This window comes from Macrotis lagotis, chromosome X (assembly GCF_037893015.1).
Source record: "Macrotis lagotis isolate mMagLag1 chromosome X, bilby.v1.9.chrom.fasta, whole genome shotgun sequence".
NCBI classification, from domain to species: Eukaryota; Metazoa; Chordata; class Mammalia; order Peramelemorphia; family Peramelidae; genus Macrotis; species Macrotis lagotis.
This window is the reverse complement of record NC_133666.1, coordinates 209,867,595-209,875,639: the sequence shown is the minus strand read 5'-3', so window position 1 is coordinate 209,875,639 and position 8,045 is coordinate 209,867,595. Positions and strand designations below refer to the sequence as shown.

Here is an 8,045-nt window from a genome sequence, read left to right as displayed (position 1 = left end):
TGCTTATTGTTAACTGTTATTGCAACATGAGAAAAATAATAATAATAACCCAGCCCTAATCTTTGATTAGTGAAATTTTGCTATTTGCTATTACAGTCTCCTGGGACTTGATACTGTTCTGAGTTCTGACTTCAGGGATGACTGACTGAATTCTTATCAAGCCAATATTCTTCCATTCAAGGGTATTGTCACATACTGCCCAAAGGGAATGCAGTTTGAGAACTGTTACTGATAGATAATTGAGTCTGAGAAGGCTAGACAAAGATAGAATTCTTTGCTATTTCCTTTTTTTCCCCACCTAGTTAATTCTGAGCCTATGATATCCTGTTAACAGGGTTGAACTTTGAATAATGTGGTGCTGCAAAATTGACTGTTAGCCATGACTTTTATGTGGAATCAAACAGAGCTAATGAAGTTTTCCTCATTAAGTTTATGTCAGGTCAGTCTTTGCCTTCAAAGGAACATTCTCGACATTGTCATAATCATGTCCCTTCTTTTTCCTTTTATAGAAAATTTTTATAAAGTGGGCAGGTTTATAAAAATTTTTGTTTGTATAGAGCACTGGCCTTGGAGTCAGGAGGAACTAAGTTCAGACCCTGAATACTTACTAGCTGTGTGACCTTGGGCAAGTCAGTTAGCCCCGTTGCCCTACCAAAACAACAAAAAAACTTTTTCTGTTGTTGCAGTGCCAAATATATTAATTAATAGATTGATATTAAAACATCTCTCGGTTATAGAATAGAATACAAGTATGAAAGCTAAAATGAGTTCTTAGGTTTAACATCTATAAGATTAGGTCCTAAATTATCTCATTTTTCCAGGATGGTATGAAGATAATATGTATCACCAAAAGAAGATGAAATGAAGATAGCAAAGTTTAAAATTTTTAATTAGAGTAGTAAACTTTGAGAAAGCAACAAGATTAGTCTTTTCTTTAGGAATTAGAATAGCTATCTACCAGCTTCTGAATATTTCTAATAGTATATATAGGTTTTGAGTATACTTTCTTAACACTTAATTTTAGAATTATATATACAAAATTGCATTAATAAATATAAAGAAAATTTTAATGAAGTTTCCCCCCCCTATTTTGAAGTCTTTGGTAATATTAAGAAACAAAAGGGGCTCATTTTACAAGTCAAACCCTCATGGATTCTCTTCAAGATTCTTTCTTCAAATAGAGAATTCTGGGAACTTGGTGGAGTAGGTGAGAAAATTCTAAGCTCTCCAGATTTCCTCCACAAACCAGAAAAAAATAACAAGTCAGGGTGAACTTAGTGTGGCAAAACTAAACAAAAGTTGCGGCAAAACTAAACAAGAGTTGTGGCAAAACAGTGTTTCTCCCAGGACAGCTAGAGAAAGAAGAAAGATCCCAGAAATGAGACTTAGCTCTCCTAAATGAATTGTAAACACCTCCAAGCTAGATGCAGCTGGGTTGTAGGTAGGTTTGGTCTCAGCCACAGGATTTTTCACCTCCCAAGCCCAGCAGTGCTGCTAAGATGCATTTCTAGGTAAAAAGGAACCAGCACACCCCCTGGCCTGTGAGTGGAGAAGCAGGGGGTTATGATCACTGTTGGTTGTGTGCACTTCAGGAAAGGTCTTGATACCAGGCTAGAGGGAAGAACTAAAGATTATAACCACCAGAGAGCAAGATCATTTTCAAAACAAAGTAACACAGGGTCCTTAGCTGTGACATTTGAGGCAAAAAAGAGTACAGAGGTTGGACCCAGGACAAAGCTCAAAAAATAACAGTAAGAAGGACCTGAGACTTCTTCTCCTATACCCCAGGATTAGAGAGATTATAATACTAAGTAGGTAAAAATTTTTAAAAAACGAAGAGGCAAAGTAAAAAGAACCCAAACATAGACAGTTCCTATGAACAGAGAAGACCAGACTTTGTCCTCAGAGGAGGATACTGAAGCAAAAAAAAAAAAAAAAAAAGCCTCTCCTACCCCAAAGAGTAACAACAAATGGCATCTGCCCCCCCCAATCCATAGAACTCAAAAAAGACTTTAAAAAAATAAAATAATAAAGATTGAGAACATTTTTTAAAAATAAGAACAATCCAAGAAAAACAAGATTTTATAAAAAAAGAAGACAACAATGAGAAAAAGAGATCCAGAATATTAAGGAAGAAAATGACTCTTTGAAAATTAGAACTGAGCAAGGGGAAGCCAGAAAAGTTATAAAAGACCAAGAAATAACAAACAAAATATAAAGAAAAAAACAGAAGAAAATATAAAACATCTTATAAGAAAAATAATTGATCAGGAGACCAGATCAAGAAGAGAAAACATAAGAATAATCAGACTACCTGGAAGTTATGATCAAAAAAGAAATACGATGCAATAATATAAAAAATAATTAAAGAAAATTGTCCTGAAATATTAAAACAAGAGGGGAAAGTAGAAATAAAACACTAATCACTACATGAAAGAGATTCTAGAAGGAAAACTTACAGGAATATTATAGTCAAATTTCAAAATTCTCAGGTTAAGGAAAAAATATGAGCAAGAAGGAAAAAAAATTCAGATATAGTGGAACTACAATTATAATTACACAAGATTTAGCAGTGGCTACAATAAAAGACTCCATTTCTTGGAACACTTCATATTGAAGAGCAAAATAACTGGAGTTGTAGCTGAAAATATCATACTCAACAAAGTAAAGTATAATCCTGAATGGAAAAAAAGGATATTCAAAGAACTGACAGACTTTTAGACTTTTATTGCAAAAAGACCAGAATATAATAGAAAATGACATACACGATCTAAGAGAAATATAAGATTAACTCAAAGGCTAATTACAAAGGACTCAGTAAGGACAAATTATTTATTTTTACATGTGAAAATATAAACCTGGAAATGTAAACCATATGTCTAAGATCATCATTAGCAAGTAGGTAATTCGAAAGAAAGATTGTGATAGAGCTGAGTGTGATGTGATTCTAAAAAAAAAAGCAAAATGGTGTAGAAAAGGTAAAAAGAATAATTATGTCATACAAATGAGGTTATAAGAGGAAGAACTGATATAAAGGTATTAAATGGGGAAGAAGATGGCTATTTTGGAAGTTTTTTTAAGATTTAAAAAAATTTGATTTATTTTATATTATTACAATAATCTTGTTAAAAGAGTAAACATAAACCCTCCTCCCCACCCCCCAAGAAGATGAGAAGCCTCAAGAATAGAGAGAGAGAGAAAAAAAATGTTCTTCAGTCTGTGTTCAGATTCCAATGGCTCTGTCTCTAGGGTGAATTGCTTTCTTTATCATAAGCCCACCAGAGAAATTCCTTCAATATTTTTTCCCACAGTTTCTCTTACTAGCTGTATTTCCCTCCACTCTATTCCTCCCCACTCTCATTCTATTCTCTCTCTCCTTTCATCCTGTCCCTGTCCAAAAGTATGTTGTATCTGAGTACCCTCTCCCACAATCTGGAAATTTTTTTTAAAAATCTCTTTCATATAGTAGATGTTTTGATAGAAAACAACAAAAGAAAACAGTAATCAGGATATAATCAGAAGGATGTCAGCTTTTAAAAAGAGCTAATGTAGCAATGTTAATCCTTTCATAGAAATATACTGAATAGTTTCCAGGCAGAGAACTTAACCCTATTTTATTCACAGGGACAGTTAGGTGGTGCAGTGGATAGAGCACCAGCCCTGGAGTCAGGAGTACCTGGGTTCAAATGCGGTCTCAGACACTTAATAATTACCTAGCTGTGTGACCTTGGGCAAGCCACTTAACCCCATATGCCTTGCAAAAACCTAAAAAAAAGAGCTTTGATTATCTGTATGTTTAAATTATAGTTTAACATTAATAACTTTCAAAGTCAGTATGGTAGATAAGTGGAAGGCACTTGTTTCCTAAGGAGGAAGAACAGAATGAATTCTCTTTGCAGATCCTACTCCATAAACAGTAGCTACAGTGATAGGAAAAGATGTGAGGGTCAGGAGTGGTTTATAGGGCAGACTAGGATATTGTGATTTCATCAGGATAAGAGTTATAAAACAAAACTTTTTTTCATTCCCAAAATGTGTGTGTATGGTGGAAAAGCAAAGAATAAGACTTTTTTTTTGAAGCAGAGATGCAGAGGAGAAAGAATGTGAAACAACTTTCACTATTTACAAAATGCCATTTGAATTGGATATGGTTATCTTCAGTATTGTGAGAAAATACATGAAGCAGTCACAGAATTGTGGTTCTAGACTGGACTCAGAAAGACCACATATTGTCCTGGGTGAGGGAAGGTGTCCTCTAAAGATCACCAGGAAGACATAGTCCTCTGTCTCTTCATATTTTGTCTCATCAAAGGACCAGTTGAAAAGAATTACCAATCAGTGACAGAAGTGCTTCAGCTGCCACAGGCATCCAGTTTTATTTATTTCTTTTAATGCAGTATCAAATATTTCTTTAGTGTGTACTGTTGATAAGCAAAACCTTGTTTGGAATTTAAATCCCACCACAACCACACAGACATTTCACTTCATCATTTCCCATCCAAATGCACCAAATTTTCCTGGCATGTACAGCATGAAAGGCACCACAGAGCAATTTTCATTTCCAAAGACAATGAAACCCATCTCCTTCAATCACTTTGTGAAATACATAATATTCTCAACTGTCTGTTGCACAATTCTTTGCCAAGGTTTGGGCCATCTTTGCCCATAATCCATGTCATAGAGGTTATGATTTGTTCTACAACAGATGATGACAACAATGTGGCATACAGGCCCTATGAGAATGTGTTAGGAGATAGTCTTATCAGTTCCCTCCTACCTCCAATGTATCCTCCAGCAGCTCCAAAGCTCTATATTAATGTCCCCATCATCACATCCACATCCTCAGATAGAAGTATTCTACTACACTCCTATTTGTTGGGTCCAGTATCCCAGTGCTGTGGGCCTCACGGGTGAGATTTGTATTTCTTCTTAAGGGCAATCACTTCAGGGAGGTGAACACTTGACCATACCATGTTACATATTCTCTCTTTTGTGTTCCAGGGCCTTTGTGTTCAAGGCTGTCCATACACAATATCATCTTCTAATAGTTTCTCAAGGCTTTGAATATTAATTGTGCTTGAAGATTGAATGTTTGTTTCAGACAACCTTGCTCCAAGAACTAGAGATGCATATTTCAGTTCATCATTCAATATGATGTAGCCCTTGCCAACAATAGCAGGGATGATTTCATTGAATTGGTTGCAAAATCCTTTCCAAAAGCCATGCCTGCTTCTACTCCCCAAAACCTGACCACTAGCTTCATTGCTAACCCATTCTTATCAGGAAAGGGTTAAAGAGGGAACAAAACATATATATTTGGAAGTGTATAAATTCTAAATTCAGAAAGAAATAAGAATATAAGAGGAAAGGGAAGGATTTTTAGAGGGAATTCTACTCACATCAAATCTGGACTGAAGACAGAACATTATAAATATAATTTAAAAGAATATCTAAATTTATAGAGAAATAAGAGGGTTAGAGAATAGAATAAAGGAAGATATAGAAGGGTGTAGAATAATGGGAGTGGGATAATAGAGGAAACAGCATATATAATTGGAAGGGTGTGAAGTCTTCTAAATTCATATAGAAACAAGAAGGCAAAGGGAATGGGTGAGGGAGAGGATAATGGATTCTTAGAGAGGGGTAGGATAAGAAATAGAAGGGCAAGATAGTGGGTAGAAGTAAGGCAGAGGTGTGAGGAAGGTTAGGAATAGGGTGAGAAGGATAGGGAGGAAAATATGAAGGAGGTAAATAAACAACAAGTAATTATAGTTTAGAATGTGAATTGGGATGAATTCATGCATAAAATGGAAACAGTAGATTAAAATTTTGAATTCAATAATATGTTGCCTTCTGGAAATGCTATAAAAATGAGAGATACATATTAAAATAAAGGTAGGGAATGGAATTTATAATGTTAAAAAATAGCAGGTGAGTAATCATGATCTCAAACAAAGTTAAAGCCAAAATAAATTTAATCAAAAGACAAAAATAGGAAAACCACTGTCTCAGTCTATTACTCAATATTGTTTTAGACTATTTAAAATGACTAGATAATATAAGGTTGAAACATTGCTGTGGTGTAGGAAAATGATAAGTAGTTAGATTTTAAAAAATATGGAAGATTTGATACTATTGAAGGAAGATACTCTCCAATTTCAGAGAAACAGAGGACAAATGGAAATGAGCATAGGACTGTCTTACATATATGCCTATGAATGTATATTTGTATGTATTATATATGATTTTGGATATCTGCATACACATGTATGTATGTTTATATATAGTATATATTATGTGTATGTATACACACACATGTGTCAAAGCAAAAATCCTTTGTTTACTTAGGGCAGCTGGAAACTCTATTACTTCCAGTTTCCTTGGTTATCTTTGTAAGTCTAAAACTATGATCCTATATCTAGTACCTGCCCTGTAGTATGAGTTCAACAAATATTTGTGAAATAATGAGTGAAAGGGTGAATGGGGATAAGGGAAATGGATAGATGATTAATAATAATCCTGAAGTATGTTCTGCAAAATTGGCAAATGCATAAAAGGGAAAAACCATATATGAGAAGAATAAGAAAACCAGAAATTATGGTTTCATATATGTGAAATAATAGATTTTGAAAGTGTAGAAAAAGAAAAATAAGTTTTCTATTTTGTATGCAAACATGTTTTTTCTTATGTGTCAGGGAAAGCACTATGCCTTCTCAAGACATCAAAAAAATGCTCATTCAAATATATGTAAGTGCTTTATACCTTTTCTCAAAACCACTATATAAGGGAATAGGTAATGCTCCATTTTATTGATGAGAGATCAAATGAACTGCTGAAGTTGTCATGGAGTCAAAACTCTAATACAGATCTTCTAATTAGAAAAACTCACTAAAGAAAACTTTTCACTAAAATATGTTGCCTCTCAAGAGGCAATGTCTCCCTGGAGACATTGTAGTGTTGAAAATATTAATTCATTCACAGTTCTTCATTGAACAATACTGCTGTTACTGTATATAATATACCCCTGGTTCTGTTCACTTCATATATGCAAATGACTTTTGGATATGGTAGTATCCTAAACATTGAAAATTGGAAAAATACTATGAGAAAAACATTTTCTTTATGTTTTTTGAGATTTAATGAGCACAACTCAAGGTTTTCAGAGCAAGTGGATGAGATAGGTTAGACCATAAAGGTAATTTATAATATAAGTAATTCTAAAGTATTTTAGGTAAAACTTGACCTTAGTATATAGTATCATGTAAGTTATAAAGACTACATTTTCATCTATCTTGGTTGACCTGAGCAAATCTCTTTACTTTTATGGGTCTTTATTTCCTAGTCTATAAACCAAGGAGTCATACTAAATAATCTCTAATGTCTCTTCCAAATCTGTGATTCTATGAGTTAGTAGAGTAGTTAAATTCACAAATGAATTTAAAATTCTGTAGATACCGGTATGAAAGAAACTGAGGGACAAATTTTGAGTATCTTGAAAGAACGTACAGGAACCACAGGAAGACTGATAAGAGTGATATGAAGCATCTTTCACTTCTTGGAAATGAGACAGTTACTGTCCTTCCTATTCAAAGAGAATCAAAATGACCTCACATGTACAGCATGTTCACCTGTGACTAGGCAGATATGAGCTCAGAAGGCTCTGTCACAGGTTAGGCATAAATATTCCATATGAACAATTGGAAAGGAGAAATCTCTAATTTTCCACATCTCATTTCTTTTGAGCTACTTCAATTCTACTTAGCTCAGAGAACACAGTACCTTTTTTGATGTGATGCATGAAAACCCTTAAAAAACAATGTTTTAGGTAGTTAACAATCAATTTATTAATTAGGCTAGTAGGTAATCAATAAATTGATGGTCAATGTTTCTTCTTTGTCTTTCAGAAAAGGAGCTTAGTATCAGTTGAGATAGTAGTCTTTAAAAATACTTTTCTCAAAACAAAAAGGGGGAAACATTATCAACCCTTCTTTATAGATGAGGAAACTAAGACTCAGAACAGTTAAATGACATAATTACAAAGTCAA

General features: G+C 34.0%; 1 pseudogene; it reads right to left on the bottom strand.

Moving 5' to 3' along the window:
* Nucleotides 1-4,335: 4,335 nt before the first annotated feature.
* LOC141498956 (serine palmitoyltransferase 2 pseudogene) lies at nt 4,336-5,263 on the bottom strand (annotated as a pseudogene).
* Between the last annotated feature and the right edge of the window lie 2,782 nt (nt 5,264-8,045).